We start from the raw sequence: 21,438 nt of genomic DNA, 5'->3' as shown, positions 1-21,438 counted from the left end.
CTCCATCCACCCACTGAGCTTCATGGCCTGGCCTGAGAGGACACACTGTCTAACGGCTCAGGAAGAGAGTAACAGCACTCTTTTGGAGTTTCTCAAAACGTTCCAACAATGGCTCTGCTTCCCTGCCTGAGCCCCCAGCTGCTGTCTCAGTCCCCATTTCTGCAGGATGGTTCCTCTACATCTTCAGTGCCACAGAAGGAGCTCCGAGGGCCTGGACCGGAGGAGCCCGTAACCATGTCACTGACAGCAGCAGATCAACGGCTGTGACCTTTAGCACCACACACACCAGCCACATGCTGCAGGGCATGTGCAGAGCCTGTGGACACGGGAACAAGTGCTCCCACACAGAGGGGAGCACCGTCGGGGGGTTTAACACAGCACACGCTATCACCCAGTCTCAGGTCTGGCGTGAGACCCAACCCTATGTGTTGAACCAAGGCTTCGAACTCCCGAGCAATCTGAGCACAGTGTCTAAGGAGCCCATTGGGCGATATATGTAAACACGGTAATCAAAGACTCAAAACCCGAGTGCAATAACGTGGGAGAAGCCACAGCCACATTCAGTTCCTGGAAGACCGAGCCGCTCCCCTGGCCGCGTACCCTGCAGGAGCTGCTGAGGAGCTGTGGCCCTCATATCCCCAACAACGCCAGCATGATTTTTGGAATAAGAAGGTGCCTTGTTATTGCCAGGGGCTTTCTCTCCTGCGGTTCAAAGCTGAATTATCAAAAAAAAAATGAACATGGATATATTTCTCTGCACGGTGATCTGATAGGAATAAGAGCTTATCCATCCCTCAGCAAACTGCCAATTGCTGCCGTTAGAAATTCCATATTCAGTGATACGTAAGGCTTTTGGAATACACTTCAAACCAAAGAATTCAATCCCTTGAGCAGCCAGCGACAGGCCCCATTTAAGACATGGAAGGAACAACAGCAGGCTCATCTCTGCAGCTACGGCTCAAAAGTGGCTGGGCCCACAACATAGTCAAGACAAGCAGCCCACCACCTCCTCCTCCTACCCCGGAGCCCACACAAGGTGCAAGCCACGCGGACAACAGCCACCACACAACAGGGGCGAGGGACATATTCCAGTCCTCCTCGGGGAGGGGGAACCGCTCCGGGTCTGAAATACTCCCCTAGAGGGGCCATCTTCCCCACTCACCACCGCGTTCAGGAGCACCGCTCCCACACCACTAAAGGGGCACAGCACCTCAGGAAAGGAGCCTACCTGTGCACAAAAAAACCTCAAATACACAGTCGGAAATCAGCTACGCCTAGGAGTGTGTGAACAAGAAACGCCTACCTCCTCTGGAAAAGGGGAAGCCCTCTCCAGAGCAGGCCAGGAAGCAAGAGCAGAAACGCTCCGGCTTCAGGAGGCCGGAGAAGTGCACCCCGCATGACATCTGGCAGAGGCAGCCAGCAAAGAGGTGTGGCCAGGTCACAGAGGCCGCTGGTCTGGAGTTGAGGAAGGGGGCAGCAGGGCCCCTGTGCCAGCCTCTCTGCTCCTGCACGTGCTCAGCATTCTCCATAATGAAGACTTTACAAAGAAAAGTCTCTTGGGAAAAAAGAAATAGAACTGTACTAGTCTAGTTCTTTAACTTTGTGTGTGTATGTGTGTGTGTGTGTGTTTGTGTGTGTGTATGAGCATGTATTTGTGTGCACACATATGCATGTGTGCGTGTTTCTGTGTATGCATGCCTGTGTATTTATGCACGTGTGTGTTTGTATATCTCTGAGATGGGGAGAGTCGAGGAAACCAGCCCCCCTAGTCCTCACATGGAAAACACTCACGTGCAGTGAGCTCATGGTAACGTGAAGTCCGCTTCCAGCACAGCAGAGCCCAAGGCAGGGCTGGAAATGATCAAAACGCTGACCCATGAGGTCTGTAACAGTAGCAAAATCCCAAGACTCTAAAACTCCTCCTCCCTGGACCTACAGCCATGCAGACAACCTGTCAGAACACCTACAGAGCCCCCATAGGCAAGGCCGAACAGTAGATGGGGCAAAACACTGCAGCCCCCACTGCAGACCCAAATCATGACTGGGGATTCTATGGGTACAGCCACCATCCCCAGGAGATCTGAAGGTGCAGGCACCAAGACAAGGTAGAAAACCATGTGCTTCTTCCTTGGGGTGTCTGTCACTTCCCACATGGCACTTCCAGGCCACCTCACTTCCCCACTCACTGAAACCATAAACCTAAAAGGACATAGCCAAGCCTCCTTCGGTCATGGAGGCCATCAGGCTATTTGACCTCTCCAGGGACTCACAAACTCAGCATCAGAGAGGCTGGGAGGGATAACATGGGGAGAGAAATGCCAGTTACAGGTGACGGGGGGATGGAGGATGTAAACCACCTTGCCAACTATGTACCTATGCAACAATCCTGCATGATCAGCACATGTACCCCAGAACCTAAAGTTCAATTAAAAAAAAAAAAAAAACTCAGCATCACTAAACCTTACTCCAGGGTTCCCAGGTTTCCCCGGCACCTGAAAACTCCAATCCATCTACACACAAGCATTTCCAAAATGAGGCCAGAAAAGTCCCCAGGCCAGGAGAATGCCCTGGACCTCCCCACTCCTGCCGTCTCCGCCCTGAGAGGCAGTAAGACAAGGCAGTGAGAAACCAGGGACCGGTACCACTGAAAGAGCTGTTGATGTAGCCAGGGGACAAATTATTTAATTCTTATCTGAAATCAAATTCTTAAGAATTATTTTCTATAATTGAAACCATGGATTTCAAAGTTCTTTGATTTATTCTTGAGATGAAAAGTATACACCGTATCGAAAAGCAGCTACCAGCCCCGGCTTTCCTCAAGAGTTTTCTTTCCGTGGCCGAAGTCCAAAGCGGCACCTCCCCCCGCAGTTGTAACTCAGCTCTTGCACACCACGTCCTCACTGCCTTCTGTCCACACTGCCATGCGTCATAAGTAACAATCTCCCTCGTGCCAGAGAGAGGCCACCCATGGGATCTTCAAGCCAGAGACTGAAGGATTGAGAGGGTTTGGAAATGTAAGAATCCTTGCCAGAGAGACTGCTCCACACACATTCTTTCTCTCTCTCTTTTTTTTCCCAGCCTGCAAGTTTTCCTGCCACAAGAAATGTGAAGCCAAGGTAAGCATTCCGTTGCCTTCCTGTGGGACTCTTTATAGCTGAGTTGGCCCTGCTGCCTGTTAGCAACAGTTCGGACGGCTCAGGTGGGAATGTCTCGGGTGGGAATGTCTCGGGTGGGAATATCTCAGGGGGGAATGTCTCGGGAGCAGGATCATGAGCAGATTGATTTTTCAAGTGGTATGTGCATCCAGCCAAACTGGATTCCTAAAGAAGAATAGTGAACTTCAGCAGCAGAAAGCATTCCTGTGTGCCCAGAAATTACAGCTGATCCCTAAAAAAAGAAAAGAAACTGGAAAATGCCCCTTAAGAATAAGAATTTAAAGTATCCATGAAAGACAGGATTGGAGCCTTTAAATTTGTGAGAAAGTCGTGCATATGATTTCGGAACTGCTTCCACTTCCGGACAACCTGAGAATTGACTGTCAGAATAAATTCATGTCTAAATTCCTACAGGAGAATCCTTCCACAGGGGCCATTGTGTGAATGGATGAGTCCTGTGTCCCTTCGGGGGCCCTAACAATGCCACGCAGAGCTGGAACCAATGTCGATTTCACAGGCCCTCTCGCCCAGAGGCTGCAGCTGTGATGAGGAGGCATAAACCTCCCCACCAACACCAGCATGCTGCAGGCAGGCCTTGCAGGACAGGGAGAAAGAAATGAAGCCACAGCACCGAACAGTCCCAGCACGGTCTCCTGTGCCAGCTCCAGGGAAAGGTCCAGAACATTCCCTCTTTTCCCCCATGTTTGCCAGCCCACAAGGACAGCTGTGGGAGGAGGAAAGAGACCTGGATTGGGGGAACAGTGACTGGGGACGCCAATCCAGGCTCTGCACCTCTAGCTGGGTCTCTTGTTTCCTCCCACAGAGGTATCATGGGTCAAAAGGAATCCTTCGAGGCACCCTGCTTTGAAACTGGAAAGCAACATCCACATGCAGAAGTGTGTGGGACCAGAGACTAAGGCCTCAGAAGTCAGCGAGAGGGACTGCACATCCCGGCTCTGTTTGTCAAGGCCCTGTGAATTCAACCAATGTCTCACTCCCCATCCTGCACTCTGTTTTCTATGACCTACCAAAGTCAAAAACGTTTGTGTAGGGTTGAATGAAGATAAAACAGATAAGGTCACTTGCCCACTTCCTGGCTTTTATTCGAACTCCAGTTACAGTTACGTTGTTAATCTATGTATGATCTATTCTTTTGAACTGCTGAACTGTCTTTCTATAGCTCTGAGGTTTGTGAGATTATTCACAAAAACATGTATTTATCCTACACCTTCTAATGGGCAAAACACACAAAAGTGATCAATGATTTTCAAATCAAGAGAGACTCGCCACAAGGGGCTTCCACACAGGATTGAAAGTCCAGACAGACACCATCCCCGGCAGAGGCCAGCAAGAAAGACTGAGATAAAGAAAAGGGCGGTGGACAGGCCTTTGGCCTCTGGCTAAGAGAGAGTCAGGGGAAGAATTCTGCCCACACATGTCTAGCAGCATGTCAGAGGACCATGCCTGTGCGCAGCCCCCTCCCACAGTGAATTAGCTGGGCTGTGTGACAATACAACCTGGCAGAAGGGACAGTGTGTGACTTTTGTGGCCATAAGGCATCGTGCTTCTGCCCTGGTCTCCAGGATCACTCATTCTGAGGACAGCCAGACGCCATGGTGTGAGGACACTCAAGCAGCCCTGTGGAGAGGCCCCCATGGAGAGGAACTGAGGCTTCCCACCAACAGCCAGAAGTGTGCCACCTCAGAAGCTGGTCTCCAACCCCAGCCAGTCTTCAGATGATGCAGCCTCTCCAGAAACCCTGAGCCAGAACTGCCCAGTCACCTATGTCCCAAATTCCTGATCCAGTGACACAGTGAGAGAAAACAAATGCTTACTGTTACGCTAAGGCACTAACTTTGGGGGTAATTTGTCATGGAACAGGAATATAACGTGCCAACTAAACACAAAAAAGGGCCCTGGTCAGTGCAAGGGCAGCACTGGTATGATAAATCCTACTTGGCCACCAGACAGCTATCGGCATTGTAGAGAAAAATCATTATATTCAATAACCATAGTGAAATCATATCAACTGCCCATGAGCCAAGACTACAATCCTGAGAGGCAGAGCCATTGTTTCTGGTATGTAAGCAAGTAACCCTCAGAGTTTTACAAATGTTTGCACTAGGACTTTACACTCAACTGCCAGCAGCATGGGTGATCCTCAGAGTAGCAAGTCCACTGTCAACCTGTCCGTGGTCCAGCTGTGGTCAGCACTGCACCAGGCAGTGTATGAGATACTTCCCTGTATGTTACTGCACTTGCTCCTCATAAGCACCTCTCAGGGAGAAACTGTAAGAGTGACTCAGCCAAGCAGGCAGCCATGGTCTGTGAAGGTAGGACTCCAGCCCGTCTGTGCATCAAGTTCAGCGTTTTCAGCCAGTTGTACTCTCCCTGCCTTTCTGACATATTACAAAAAAAAAGAATCAGACAGTGCCCAGGCTCAGCTTCCTATCCTGCCACATACAGAAGATGGCCCCCTGCCTGCCCTAACCCTGCCCATGCCAACCCCAGCTCCTCATTCACGCCATCCTGCACCCACCTCCTGGGCCCAGCTCAGCTGCCTCTGTGCCTGAATTCTCCACACCCTTCTGTGCCACTGACCCATCAGGATGGGTCATCACAGTGGATCATCATAGCTTGTCACATCATGGTGATCTCCCTGTGTCCACCTCTCCTGATGGGCTGCAAGCTCATCAAGGGACGGCGTCTCTGTTGTACATGACCGGGATCTCACAATAGCAGCACTAACAGGAGTGACAAGCAGCTGACGCACTCAATGCCTAAAAGTTTGACTGCATGGGCATTACCAAATTTCCACCACACCCCGGAAAGAAGCTGCCTGTCTTTGCCTGTTTTATCAATGTGAGACTGCGGTTTATGGATGAGACTGAGGATTCATGTGCTGAGCAACCGTGTGCCAATCCTGACCTGTTCCAGGTCTGCTTTCAGAAGCCCATAGCCAGCAGGCCCATGTGCTGTGGAGACCCCATTACCTGATGAGGTAATGAGGGACTCCGGGCTGTGAAGGTGCTGGCCACAAGGGAGACTCCAAAACAGCCGAGGAACTTCTCACCAAAATCCATCTCCAAAGCACACAGGCCCAAAAGACAAAATGTATGCATTCACTTTGACCCTCAGCCACACAGACTTGCCTCCTTTTTGGAATACCACCTGTTTGAGCTGGCAGCTAAGCAGCCGCCTTCTCAGGGAAGGTCATTTTTATTTGAAAGAACTCCTAGCAGACAAAATGTAGTTATTCAGACTCAAGTGCTTGTCATTTTCTCAAAAATTTAATGAGTCTGTAGTCATAAACCAATGTCAAAATTTGAGATTTCAAGTGAAAATCAGAATTTTAGAAGACTTGTACCCAGGCCTGGCATGGTGGCTTACGCCTGTAATACCAACACTCTAGGAGGCTGAGAAGGGCAGATCACCCGAGGTCAGGAGTTTGAGACCAGCCTGGCCAACATGGTGAAATCCCGTCACTATTAAAAATTCAAAAAATTAGCTGGGCATAGTGGTGCATGTCTGTAATCCCAGCGACTCAGGAGACTGAGGCACAAGAATTGCCTGAACCCAAGAGGCAGAGATTGCAGTGAGCCAAGATCATACCACTGCACTCCAGCCTGGGTGACAGAGTGAGATTCTGTCTCAAAAAAAAAAAAAAAAAAAAAAAAAAAAAAAAAGACTTGTACCCATCACCAGAGCCTAACAACCCCAGGACATTTCTGTTAAAATCAATGATCATATTAACAAATGTGGGGATTTTCCTGAGACTGTATAACAAACATGTCAACATGTAGAAGTTCTGCATCATTGTCAGTGGACCAATAATTTCCAAATGGCCAGTGTGTGGTGTTCCACACTGGGTAAAAGATGCACTCAGAGTGCAAGACAGGTCAGTGGATTTTAATAAAACAGAGTAGGAAAAACTCCACCCATACAGTTTCAGATTCCACGGTGAAACTGAACTTTAAGCAACTGTCACTTGAGTTTTAGTGTAGAATCAAAATGTAATATTCACGATGGCCTGAAAAGCCTATTAAAATGCTTCCTTTTCCAAGTAGGTATGTTTATGGGGCTAGATAGTCTTCAACACTTCAAACCAAGCATTATGCAGAAAGACTGCATGCAGGAGGAGTCCACAGGAGGAGTCAGCCTATTGATTAAGGCTGCATAACAGGATCACAAGAAGAATGCCCCTCCTCTCATTTTGTTGTTTTGACACGTACAGTCATTTTTTTATTAAACATATGTTCACTTTAACATATAATGAGTTCATTACTGTTGCCTTTAGCTGGCTTAAATATTTTAAACATTCATCAGTTTCCCTTATCTAATAGGGTAAATGGTGATGAATATAAATCACACTGACAGGAACCCTTTAGGGTCTTCCAGCAGCCCCGCAATGGGTGCCTGAGACACGCAGTGCGAGGGCAACCCCGTTCTTTCTCCTTGCCTGAGGCTCTCAGAAAGGGGTAAGGACTCAATTTTGACCAACAGAAAGGTAAGCGAACTCTCTCAGGGGCTTCTGGCGAAGGCCTCCCCACTCCTATGAATGAAGCAAGAGAAGGAATATGCCTCTGCCTCTGGACCCTGCCCCTCTGAGCACGGAGCTGGACCCACAGGAGGAACCTGGAGAACTCGGGCTGCTGAACCAGGGCCCAGGTGCACTGCCCGGAGCCCACCAGCCACCACACCTGCCCCCAGCAGAAGACCCATGCCCTGCTGGCTGAAAGAGGCTCCATCTGTGCAGCCCCGTGACTGGCTGCCATGGTGCCTCCCACGCAGCTCCATATGCTTTACATGGCTTATTCCACCCGTTCCCACAGGGACCAGAGAGAAAGGCACATTCTCGCTCCATTGTACGAACAGCAAACTGAAGCACAGAGCGGAAGCTGCCTGCCCTGAGTGGCAGAGCAGGTCAAGTAGTGACATCAGCTGCCAGCCTGGCTCTACGTGGGCAGAGCCCACCTGCTAGAGCTGGACTGGAACACCCAGAGAGCTGGTGTGCAAAGGCACTCTGCCTGGTGCAAGAACTGGGGCTCCACATGCATGAGGCCACTAAAGCAAACAACTACCACCAGCTACACCAGGACCAGGATCCGGTGTCCATGGAGCAGAGGAGCTGAAAGGACGATGCTCACCCCATCCTCTCACCAAGTATCCGTGCCAGTCATGTTCCCTCTGACACCCATTTCCCCTTTTGTACTTAGGAGTAGAACAGGGTGATAGCCAAGATTCCTCTCTGCCGTGAAAAAAAAAATTTACCTAAGCAATAAAAAGATAAAATTATATATACTTCTACAAATAAAATATTAGATAGCTATTGAAAAATTATAATGTCAAGCTATTTCACATGGGAAAGTTCTTATAAAAGGCAAGGCTGACAGACACACAGCACTCTGTATTGTATGTGGTAAACTTTGGGAAAGACAGACACATGCGGTGGCCTCATCCGTAAGAGAGAACCAACACTGGAGAGAGACAGGGCAATGCAGACCAGAAAGGAGGAGCCAGACAATAAAACTGGGAAAACCGGTTATCCCATGAAAATAATAATAATGGCAGAAATAACATGAATTTTAGATGCATCAATCACAGAACTGAATTCGGAATCGGAAAAGCAGAAACGAATATTAGAATAAAATGTCAGAGAACATCTTTGTGGTCTTGGAGAAGGGCAGGCGTTCTAAAACAAGGAGCAAGAACGGGAACTCAATGAAAAGATGGGTAGATCTGAACGAACCAAACATCACAACTTCTGCATGACAAACAGGGCACAAACAAACTTAGACAAGCAACTGACTAGAATGTCTGCAATGTGCAAAGTGGAAAGATAAGAAACTAACCTGTTCTGAGGACGAAAGTCATTAGAAATTGGCAAAAGTTCTGCCCAATATCACAGATAAGATTTAGTATACATCATACAGTGAATTCATAGAAATTAAAACACTTGATTTTTACATTTTTTAAATTTTAGTTGTTTATTTATTTACAGATGAGGTCTCACTCTGTCACCCAGGCTGGAGTGTAGTGGCATGATCATAGCTCACTGCAGCCTCGAATTCCCAGGCTCAAGCAATCCTCCTGCCTCAGCCTCTAGAGTAGCTGGGACCACTGGCACATGCCACTGTGTAGGTCAATTTTTAAATTTTTTGCAGAGATGGGGTCTTGCTTTATTGCCCAGGCTGGTCCCTAACTCCTGGCTTCAATCCATTCTCCCGCCTCAGCCTCCCAAAGTGCTGGGATTACAAGCATAAGCTACCTTTGCCACGCCCTAAAATAATCTAACTGTAAAATAAGCAATGAGCAAAGGATTTGAAAGGCTACTTTGTTAAGTAAACAGAAATGCTACAGGCAGCTTTTGTGTATCTTTTTAGATGTTCAACCTCATGCAATCACCAGATGAATGAAAAACACAATAAAAAGGAGACATCACTTTTCATCCAACAACTTGCAAAACTGAAAAGCTGAAAAATCTCAAGTGAGAGAGTCGGTAACATTCCATGCAAGCAGGCTCCACCAAGAGCATCTCCCTGTGAGGAGCCTGTCCCTTCTCCTGCCCCGCTTACTCTCCGGCGTCTGAGCAGGTGTGTGGCAGGCCCCTTCTGGTGGCTTTGCCTGAACACTCCGCTCCACAGCTGACGATCTGCAAACTGCACATCAGTTCCCCTGTCAGACAAGGTTTCCAGACTCATGTTTAAGAATCCTGGCTCCCGCTGCAGCAGTTATAGCCCAGAGCTGTCTGGCTTGCAAACGCCCAACATTTTTATATGTTGTCTTGGAACTGCTATTCTTCACAATGTCTCCACGAGCCTTGGGAATCCAGGCCACTGTGTTACAGGGTTGTCAGAATCTTTTATACAACACTCTACACATATTGACCAAGTTATCAACAAGCCTGTGAGTCACCCTGTGCTTCTCCTCACATCTACTGTCAAGTTTGCCAGCCTCTCTGTGTCCCAGTAACAAGCTCCACAAGGCAGGAGGGGAGTGACCAACCCACAGGGGGGGACCGCCAGACAGGGCCTGCCCAATGCCCACCTTCACTCCTTGGCCCCGTGACCCCATTGTTGCCTTGTTAGTCTTAAATAACTATCATGTTCTCTGGAATCCTAATACTGCACCTGGCTCAAAGCAAGTGCTAAAAAACACACACCTACCAGCTTGCCCTCCTATTTCCAAACCTTCATCTGCAATCACTTAGTGTATTGCTGACTGTGATGGACTGAGAGACAGGACACGACACTTTCATCTTTCTCTCCCAGCAGGTGCTTAATAATGTTGGGTTAATTGAGTGGAATAGCCCATTACCAAATCTTCTTACAAAACTCCCTTCATCCCATTTTCCCTCTGGTCTCCCTTCTCAGCTTTCTCCTTGCTTCCTTTCTCAACTCTCATCTCCTTTGGGCTCTTCCCTGCAGCTGTCTCTCTTGTGTGGCGCTTCTTTATTCTGTGCCATCCTATCCCACTCATTCCATGCTAGTCTCACTGATTCCACCATTAGATCCAGGAAAACCATCTCTCACAAAGGGAGCATTTCTGCATGGTCTGACTCTGGATCCTCCCTGCATCTACCTTCCTGCAGGGACCAAGTCCCACAAAACTTGTAACTCTTGGGGCTCAATCTACTCGATACCCGAATGCCAAGACTCACACTTACCAGTGCCTTCCTCTCTCCTCTGTGAAATACAGCCAGTTTGGGATATCAGTGGCAACTGAACCATGTTAGGCCACCCAAGGGAATTCAGTGACATGTAGTGAGAACAGGCTACCTCAGAGTCCTAACTGATGGTACGGGCACACCAGCAAGGTTTTCAGCAGTATAAGAAAAACCGTAACTGGACACTTAAGCCCATTGTTCAATGTCATTTCTAGCTTTTCTTTCCCTTACTTCAAGTTCCAACAGTAGAGATAGCAGGGCCCTTACATGTTAACATAACAGTTTTTAAAACATGAAACGTCTTCTTCCAACTTAGCCACATATGAAATTTGCATTTAAATAGGAGGTTAAAATGTGAAAAGTCAGGGGCCTGAAGGTCCAAGAATAAGCAGAAAAGGAAGGGTAAAAATACTGGCCTGCATCACAGAATATGCCCCTAACTCTTCTCCATCTATCACCAACATCAGTATCACCACAATCAACATCTTTGTCACAACCATTACCACTGCCACTGTTACCCTCACCATCGACTACACCATCACTGTCACCATCACCAGTCACATCACCGTCATCACCATCATCACCACCACTGTCACCATTCCTCAACATCATCACCATCACCATCATCCCTATCACCATAATCACCAGTGCCACTGTCACCATCAACCACACCATCACCATCATATTGTTACCATCATCACTATCAATTACACCATCACGATCATGATCACAGCCATCACCATCTTCACCATCATACCGTCATCACCAACCCCATCAACACCATCATCACTGACATAGCATCACTGCGCCATCATCATCATCGTCGTCCCCATCATCGTTGTTACCACCATCACCGTCGGTTACAACATCATCATTGTCAGTGTCACCACTGTCACCCTCATCACCATCACATCAGCGTTGTCATTAGTGACACCACTGAACACTTTCTTGAGCTCCTCAGTGTTCTCTGTGTTTCATGTGTATTTACCCTGCTATTCCTCACAATGACTCTAAGCAGAAAGAGGCAGAGCAGAAACGCCGGCAGGTTGTCTTCACCATCCACCTCACTTCCACCATGCTCTGCTGCTTCCCCAGAAATAAGCCAAAGAAAGGATACGTCTACCAAAATGTCACATCACTGTGATGCATGGTTACTTACATAATCTATGTAAGGCACATACCTTGTTGTCTCTAGGTAGCATGTACACAAAGGGTTCGAAACGCAAATGTATACGACATATGTTAATTATAAGTAGAGGACACTATGAAATCATCTATTTTGGGAGATGATTTCCCCAGAATCTCCCATGTAGATTTCTATGTAGTGTTTTGAGAAAGAGAAGATCCTGGAGATTAACTACTCTAACATACATATTGTTAAAATTGCAGCACCGAGGAGCAGAAATACGGTGCAACTATCCAGGGCTACAGCCTCCTGTACAGCAGTCCATCCCAGACTCTGATAGGCTCCCATCTACACTTGCAGTGCCTGCCAGGACCCCATCTCAACTCCATGAGCAGCATCCTCACATCCAGCCTCTACCTCGTCTACACTTGCAGTGACTACCAGGACCCTATCTCAACTCAGTGAGCAGCAGCGTCCCCACATCCTGCCTCTGCCCCGTCTACACTCCCAGTGATTATGCCCCGCTCCAACTCGGCAAGCAGCACCCCCCACCCTGCTAATGCCCCATCTACACATGTGGCAGCATGGAAGGAAATGGGCAAGGTCCGTCCTCCTTCTAATACGCTGACAAGAGCAAAAATTTCCTGTGAAGATACACAGACATACACAAATAAAAATCTAGCTCATGTGTGCCAGGAGCAGTGGCTCACACCTGTAATCTCAGCATTTTGGGAGGACCAGGCGGGTGGATCACCTGAGGTCAGGAGTTTGCGACCAGCCTGGCCAACATGGGGAAACCCTGTCTCTACTAATAATACAAAAATTAGCCAGGCGTGGTGGCACACACCTGTAATCCCAGCTACTCGGGAGGCTGAAGCAGGAGAATCACTTGAACCCGGGAGGTGGAGGTTGTAGTGAGCCAAGACCACACCACTGCACTCCAACCTGGGCAACAAGAGCAAAACTCTATCTAAAAGAAAAAAATATATATAGTTCATGTGTTCTATACCAATTTAGCCTGGTACAGTTACACAGGCTCTTTTTCCTTCATAATGTCATGGGGTGTGCCAATTCTATGGGTCCTACTGGAGCCTGGCCAATGTCACCTGAAGACAAGAATCCTCAACCTTGCAACAGAAGCCCTGCTGAGCTGTCTTCCTGGATGGTCTCCACAAGCCCCTCTTCAAATTACACTCATCTCACCATGGCCACAGCCGCAGCACCCTGCAGTCTCACTCTTGACAAAAGAAACCTACAGAAAACGTGTCATTACCAATCTTCACCAGTGAAAGCCACCCACGGGGCAAGTCTCAGATAAGTCTTGTCAGGGAGGGGCAGGGGAAGAGCTCACCCGAGGGGACCTTCACCACCTCCAACAAACCAGATGTCTGTAAAGAAGCAAAGCTAACCACCAGTTAAAACTCACCACACTAAATACTTCTACCCTTTATTCCCTCATTAATTCCACAGGTATTCATTAACATCCACAACGGAAACATTTTGTAAGCCTATAAATATGTCCTGGGTACCTACAGAAACTGGTCTGGAACTGGATACGACTGGGAACACAGAAAACGTTCATGAATCTACACTGCAGAGCAAGAGGAAAGGGAAATCAGTAGGAAACCTGGATTCGATCAGATTACCCGAGGACCAGGAAGTAATGCCAGGAAAGTGGAGCAGGAGCCTGAAGGCAGAGGGAGGGGTCAACACTCACGTTCTGTATCGGGTCAAGAAAACTGAAGGGACAAGAAGAAAAATGGCAGCAAATGGGTAAGAAAGTGACAGGGAGCTGGGTCACACAGCCTTAGGGAGGTAAGCACCCAAAAAGCGCTAGAAAAATGAATTGTTGAGAGCATTAACCAATCAATAATCAATCAATCAAGAATCAGTCAACCAAGATGGTCACTCACAAACTCCAGTACTTGCACAGGCCTTTGTGGCAGGTTGACTGGCAGTGCAGAGACCCCAAGGTTCTTGCTATGCCCAGCCTGCTTTCCCACAGCACCACTTCCTCAGCCAGGTGCCTCCCAAGAGGGAGGTTAAAGCCCCCAGACCACACTCTGTTGGACACCTGCTCAGGGATGGGGACAAGGCCCAAGATGCTCCCATTCCAGCCAGGGCAGCCCTTGCTGTGTGCCTGCTCTGCACCGGCAGCACTCGATGTCCACGGGGTCCCCCGTCCGATGTCACAGGGCGGCCGTCTCCATGCTCTTATCTATTTGCTGTTCTCACTCTCTCCACAGATCCTCACCTCCCCACATCACATCTGCCCAAGAACACTGAGCTGCACTTCAAGATGACCGCTCCTAAAACTCTTCAAGTTTTTATCCCCAGTATTCAGTTTTATTCTTTCTCTCTCATTCTATCCACATTAACGCTTTTCTTTTCTCAAAAAATCATCACTGGGGCCGGGCACAGTGGTCGACGTCTGTAATCCTAGCACTTTGGGAGGGGAAGCTGGCAGGATCATTTGAGGTTATGAGCTGGAAAACAGCCTGGGCAACATCAAGATCCCATCTCTACAAGAAAGACAATCAATCAATCAATCAATAGTAATACTTGCTAACCCCCTCAAGGGGTTCTTAACGTATGAGCACGGTTCACGTGCTCAGGCATGAATGTGATCCTCACACAACCCTTGATGAGTTTCAGTTATTGTCCTCATGCGGCAGACAAGGAAACTGAGGCACAGAGCAGGAGTGGAGCTGAGGTCTGAACTCTCATCTGTATGGCTCTGGAGACCACAGCCTTAACCTTTGAGTCACTCAAAGACCAATCAATCAACCAATAGAGGTGGCCTTAATCTTCACAAACAGGACACTGAATCAGCTGTGGCAATGAGTAGTATTGGTGAAGCACTCAAGGGCTGACAGAGTCCTTTTACATCCCTTGACTCACACGTTCCTCCTAACAGCTTGTGAGCAGGGCCGGCCAGGCTTCACTGACCACTTCACAGTCCAGAGAATCAAGCCCAGAGACAGTGAGACCCACTGGGGCCCGGCCTGCTGCTCTGCCCCAGGTGCCAGCTCCCATCCTTAACATAATTACTTACATCATCTATGTAGGGGACGTACCTTCTTGTCTCTACCTTGTTGTCAACCTGCTCCCCATTTAAGATATCCTCCAACACAAGGCACGGGTGCAAAGGAGACCATCTCTGCATTTCCATCAGATATTCAAAGGGATCATATTATAGAACATTGCAAAACGAAAGGAAAGAAAGAAGATGGTACCAATCCCTCAAAAACATCTGATGTCTAACTCAGGAAATCCTGTTAGTACTTGTCTACTTCAAATATGTTTTTTGAAGGAAACAAGCCCCCACTGGACTCTGTAAGCAGACCCCGGCAGTGGGACCACTCAACGCCGTGTAAACCAGGAGCACCCTCCCGAGAACCCCAGTCCCCCCACACACATGCCTGTGACTGTCCAGGACTTGTCTGTTCCTCACTGGCCCAGCAGCCTGGTGACAGATGTCCATGTGTGTGTGGGTGCCCAGCACCTAACACAGCAGGCATCTGACCCATGCTAGCCACAGTGAGCCGGCTGGAGGGGCGAGGGTGATAGGGGAGCCTGCCCATCCACGCTCACCCTAGGCCAGGGCACACCTGGCCGAGTCCCGCAAAGGCCAGGCTTTGACCCCATCCTCTGGAACAGAGCTCCTCACATGTCTTAACACTTCAGGCCTACTAGGGTCCCAGGATTGCCGATACTCACGCAGACTCAGTGAAGCACAGCACTGCCCGTTCCCCGGCTTCGAGGACATGGAATCAGAAGTTGCCACTTGTCCTCGCCTCCTCCCCCCGCCATGCCCACGCAGACCGTGAGCACCCAGAGAGCAGCATTACATCCATCTGAATAAACCGACAGAGAACAACCCCACAACTTAACATAAAATTCCAGATCACAGTTACTGTAAAACAAATACTTGGATTTATGAGCTTGGCTACAGTACTCAGGGAGTTTTATAAATCAAAATCCACCAGCACAATCAACTAACACAACCCAGACGTCCCTGGCATGCAAAAACCTCAAATCCTGACAAGCCAGACAGTGGAGAAACATCTGGGAGGGGGCCAGGCCTTCTTCCCAGCCACAGAGTTAGAAAACAGGAAGGATTTCAGTTAAAATCCACGCGTAAATTCCACGTGGAAGCAGCTGAGAAAGGAGTTGTCTTGTGACAGGGGAGCAGAATTTAGAGGCAGCGAAAGGCTGCTTCCCATCTGATAACCACCACCAACCAGAAATTATTCAGATGAAATTTGGCCTGGGCGCCTCTTCCCGCTTTGGGAGCTTCTGGAAGATTCTGTCATATTGCCACCTCTCTGGATGGGGCAAGTCCGACGGGAGGGCTGAGCTCAGTGCCCGGATGGGAGTCAGCCCCAGGGTAGGGCTGGGTTTGGCCTTAGGGTGGGGGACTCATCACCTCCAACTGCTCTCGAAAAAACTTTGGAAATAACAGCTGGAGCCATTTTACATGGATTTGCCAGAGAAGAACAGAACAGATCAATGAGCCAGGTCACAAATTCGTCTGGACTGTCATACAACTTACATTCCCTGTGCACCTACTGGACTCTAGGCCCTTTGCTGAGACTCAGGATGCCCAAGAGACAGCAGTGCACTGCATCCTAGTAGGGACAGTCAGCCCAGGGGAGCAGAGAGATTCATAAACAAATGATCAGAACACAGTCCTTGAGTTCCTCATCATCCTGACAATGTCATCCTGACAACGTCCCCACTCCCTGCCCCACCCACCTCCAGAGAATTGCCTGTCCCTCCTCTGTGCCCCCAAGGAGCCTGTAAATACCTCTGATAAAGCACTCCTCACACAGGATTCTGTTCCCGCTCACTACTCCACCCTACTAGACTCTGAGCCCTTTGAAGCCTTGGTCACCATGGGCATCGCAATGCACCAGCCACCGCACCTGCTCAGTAAAAGCGTGCTGGTGAGGGTTCACCCTGCAAGACAAAAGAGCCCTCCACTTTAGGACAGGGGTGTCCGCCCTGTGTACAGGCACCTGGCAAACAACACAGAGCCAGCCCCTTGTGCCTCCTGGGCTCCAGCTGAGGGCGGAGAATCACTGCCCCAGTGGACGTCCAGATGGCTGGCTGGTCATTGGCAGTAGACAGTTCTGGAGGAAGGGCAGATGCTAGAGAACGCGGCGACAGGGCAGGGAGGTGCCTTCCTGAGAACCTGGTACTCGAACTGAAACCTGAAGGATGAGGGAAACGGGCAAAGCAACACGGTCCAGCAAAAGGTCAAAAAAGAGCCGTGTGCAGCCAGCCTCTCAAAGCACCTGGGGAGAGACCAAACAGGGTGGGCACAGCCTCAAAAGGGCCACCATGAGGATGCAGGCACAGGTTCTTCCCACTGGATGGTTTACGGCTTCCCAGAGCCATTCTCTGAGTCAAACAAGAGAGTGGATCTCAAGGACATCCCAGCCTGGGCAGGCAAAGGGTCAGACTCAGGGAAGCTGGGTTAGGAAGGAGGAATGGGAAGTCTGCAGGGCAATGGAGACAGCGGCCAGGGAAGTGGGGACAGGAGGGTGGCGGCCATGTTGGCGGGGGGCGGCGGAGATGCGGCGACGGAGGAGTACGGGCCGGCGAAAAAGGAGCGCGCGCCCGCTCCGAAGCCCAGGCCCGCCCCACCCGGGTCCCCGCCACGGCCCGGCCGGCAGTGGCCGCGGTGCGGACGCCGCCGGAAAGACAATGCTCTGCCGGGCCCCGCGCGGGCCGCGCTCACCTGCGCCCCCGACCAGGCCGCCGCACCCCTGGCCCGCTCGCAACCCGCACCCCCTCACGGGCCCGCACGACCCATGCTCGCCCCGCGCGGACCTTACCTGCTGGCCACTGAGGCCGCCGTCCAAAGGCCCACGGTTGCCGCCGTCGCTCGTTCGGGCTTTCGCCGGCCCCAGCCCGAGCCAGAAGGCGCCTCCCCGACCCCACTCCCTCGCCGCGAACACCGCCGGCTCCCCAGACGCCAGCGAACCCGCGCACTGCGCCCGACAGACTGCAACTGCAGCCTCGGCGCCCGCTACGCCGGCGCCGTGGAGCGGGACGCCGGCGCCGTGGAGCGGGGCGCAGGCGCGGTGGAGCGGGGCGGGGCGGTGGAGCGGGGCGCAGGCGCGGTGGAGCGGGGCGGGGCGTTGGAGCGGGGCGTTGGAGCGGAGCGCAGGCGCGGTGGAGCGGGGCGCAGGCGCGGTGGAGCGGGGCGCAGGCGCGGTGGAGTGGGGCGGGGCGATGGAGGGGGCGGCTAAGGCGGGGCCCGAACTCGGGACTTCCAGCTGCGCGCCGGGAATGGGCGGCGGCAGGCGGCCAGAGCCCTGGAGCCTGAGGGGGCGCAGCTTCTCCCCGAGGGCAGGCAGCCAGAGCAGGACTTCGTTTTCGTTTTCAAGAAGTAGGATTTTTTTTTCTTTGGTATTAAAACGGGGTTTCACCATGTTAGTCAGGCTGGTCTTGAACTCCCGACCTCAGGTGATCCACCCGCCTTGGCCTCCAAAGTGCTTGGATTACAGGCGTGAGCCACTGCGCCCGGCCAAGACTTTCAAGAAAGGACATGCCCCCTTTGTCCTGGGACTTAAGCCGTAAGTCGTCCTGAGTGGTGCACACCGCGAATACTGAGGAAGCTGGATCTCAGGGCTGGGCTTTGAGCCTTCCCCTGTGAGGAGGGCTCAGAGGCTGTCCCAAGCCCCACTGTGCGGGGGGCGCACCCAGAGACGGCCCTCCACAGCCAGGTCTCGACGGCCACCCCCCAGGACGAGGCCGATAGCGATGTGGGTGAAGACCCTGACCCTGAGACCACCCCACAGAAGGCTGACGAGGACACCGGCCTGCCCCAGGTAGGCCTCCCCTTCTCTGTCCCAGCTGTGTGCTGCAGGCCTTTCCTCCGGAGAGGTTTGGGGTTTTCAGTGGGCGTCACCCCATACCTTGTTTCCAGGAATGTGGCACACAGGCTGGCTCCCTCCCCACCCCTCATTGTCTCTCCTAGCACTTTGGGAGGCCGAAGTGGGTAGATCACCTGAGGTCAGTAGTTAAAGATCAGCCTGGCCATCATGGTGAAACCCCATTTTATTAAAAATAAAAAAAAAAATCTGCAGGGCGCGGATGCTCACGCATGTAATCCCATCACTCTTGGAGGATAAGGTGGGTGGATGAAGAGTTTAAGAGATTGAGAACATCCTGGTCAACATGGTGAAACCCCGTCTGAACTAAAAATAAAAAAAATTAGCTGGGCATGGTGGCGCGTGTCTGTAATCCCAGATACTCAGGAGGCTGAGGCAGGAGAATTGCCTGAACCCAGGAGGCGGAGGTTGCGGTGAGCCTAGATCGTGCCATTGCACTCCAGCCTGGGTAACAAGAGCGAAACTCCGTCTCAAAAAAAAAAAAAAAAAAAAAAAAAAAATCTTCTGGTCGCGGTGGCTCACGCCTGTAATTCCAGCTACTCGGGAGGCTGAGGCAGGAGAATTGATTGAACCCAGGAGGCCGGAGTTGCGGTGAGCCGAAATCGCGCCATTGCACTCCAGCCTGGGTAACGAGCGAAACTCCGTCTCAAAAAAAAAAAAAAAAAAAAAATCTTACAGGCACTGTGGCTCACGCCTGTAATCCCAGCACTTTTGGAGGCTGAGGCGGATGGATCACGAGTTTAAGAGATCAAGAACATCGTGGTCAACATGGTGAAACCCTGTCTCTACTAAAAATACAAAAAATTAGTTGAGCATGGTGGCGCGTGCCTGTAATCCCTGCTACTCAGGAGGCTGAGGCAGGAGAATTTTCTGAACCCAGGAGGTGGAGGTTGCGGTGGGTGCAGGTTGCGGTGAGTCGAGATCGCGCCATTGCACTCAAAAAAAAAAAAAAAAACGGAGAGATCAGTGTCTACAATTGCAAAAACGAGGTGCTGGATAAATCCCCCCTGACCCGCCTTTTTATGAGATAGAGTTTCCCTCTTGTCACCCAGGCTGGACTGCAATGGTGCGATCTTGGCTCATTGCAACCTCTGCCTCCTTGGTTCAAGCGATTCTCCTGCCTCAGCCTCCCAGGTAGTTGGGTTTACAGGTGTCCCCCACCGTGCCCAGCTAATTTTCTTTGCTTTTTAGCTTTAATTTTAAATTGATTTTTATTTGATTTTTAAAAACAGGAAAAAAAATATGGAATGCTTCATGAATTTGCATGTCATCCTTGCGCAGGGGCCATGCTAATCTTCTCTGTATCATTCCAATTTTAGTGTATGTGCTGCCGAAGCGAGCACATGCCCAGGTAATTTTTTAATTAATTTTATTTATTTATTTTTTTACAGAGAATGGGTTTCACTATGTTGGTCAGGCTAGTCTGGAACCTCTGGCCTCATGATCCGCCTACCTCAGACTTCCAAAGTTCCAGGGTTACAGGTGTGGGCCGCCGTGTCCAACTTAATTTTTGTGTTTTTTGTTTTTTTTTTTAAAGACGAGGTTTCACCATGTTGGTCAGGCTGGTCTTGAACTCCTGACCTCAGGTGATCCGCTTACCTTGGCCTCCAAAGGGGTTGGATGACAGGCATGAGTCTCTATGCCTGGCCAATTTTTGTATTTGTATTAGAGACCAGGTTTCACCACGTTGGCCGGCTGGTCTTGAACTCCTGACTTCAGGTGATCCACCCGCCTGTGCCTCACAAAGTGCTGGGATTATAGGCAAGAGCCTCCATGCCCAGCCCTGTAAATCTTTTAATCTAAAAACCTTCTGAAAAATTCAGATTATGGCCCGGTGCAGTGGGTCACGCCTGTAATCCCAACACTTTGGGAGGCAGAGACATGTGGATCACGAGGTCAGCAGTTCAAGGCCAGCCTGACCAACATAGTGAAAGCCTCTCTCTACTAAAATACAAAAATTAGGCAGATATGGTGGTGTGCGTCTGTAATCCCAGCTACTCAGGAGGGTGAGGCAGGAGGATCACTTGAACCCGGATGGCGGAGGTTGCAGTGAGCCGAGATCGCGCCACTGCACTCCAGCCTGGGTGACAGAGCAAGAGTCTGTCTCAAAAAAAAGAAGCTTATATTTGTTTAGTTTTTTTTTTTACAGAAATGATCTTGCTCTGTCCCTCAGGCTGGAGTGCATTGGTGCAATCGTAGCTTACTGCAGCCTCCCACTTCTAGGTCTTAAGCAATCCTCCCACCTCAGCTTCCTGAGTAGCTAGGACTACAGGTGCACAGCAGCACGCCCAGCTAAATTTTTGTTGAGATAGGATCTTGTTCTGTCACCCTGGCTGGTTTCAAACTGCTAGTCTCAAACAATCTTCCTTTCTCAGTCTCCCAAAATGCTGAGATTACAGGGGTGAATCACTGTGCCCAGTCTGGATTTTATTATTTAATTATTTCTTTTTTATTTATTTTTGAGACAGAGTTTTCTTCTTGTTGCATAGGCTGCAGTACTACGGTTTCAGGATCTTGGCTCACTGCAACCTCTGCCCCCCAGGTTCAAGTGATCCTCTTCTCTCAGCCTCCAGAGTAGCTGAGATT

General features: G+C 50.2%; 1 protein-coding gene, 1 long non-coding RNA gene and 1 other non-coding gene across 4 annotated transcripts in view; 1 reads left to right on the top strand and 2 right to left on the bottom strand.

Moving 5' to 3' along the window:
* LOC135271872 (uncharacterized) overlaps positions 1 to 21,438 on the bottom strand; it is a 141,279-nt gene that overhangs the window by 17,168 nt on the left and 102,673 nt on the right. The gene's annotated exons all lie outside the window — the stretch shown is intronic.
* LOC135271871 (zonadhesin-like) overlaps positions 3,056 to 21,438 on the top strand; it is a 162,183-nt gene continuing 143,800 nt past the window's right edge. For both annotated transcript variants that reach the window (XM_064369894.1, XM_064369895.1), the window contains exon 1: positions 3,056 to 3,116. The gene's annotated coding sequence lies outside the window, so the exon portion shown is untranslated. The remainder of the gene's footprint in view (positions 3,117 to 21,438) is intronic.
* Positions 20,089 to 20,195, bottom strand: LOC135271875 (U6 spliceosomal RNA). Its single transcript, XR_010339991.1, has one exon. It is a non-coding gene; the product is annotated as a U6 spliceosomal RNA (small nuclear RNA).

The sequence above is a fragment of the Aotus nancymaae genome, unplaced genomic scaffold (assembly GCF_030222135.1).
Source record: "Aotus nancymaae isolate 86718 unplaced genomic scaffold, 86718_ANA_hifiasm-v0.15.2.pri h1tg000094l, whole genome shotgun sequence".
In the NCBI taxonomy this organism is placed as follows: Eukaryota; Metazoa; Chordata; class Mammalia; order Primates; family Aotidae; genus Aotus; species Aotus nancymaae.
Note: the sequence above shows the minus strand (reverse complement) of the source record. Positions and strands in the feature narration are given on the sequence as shown.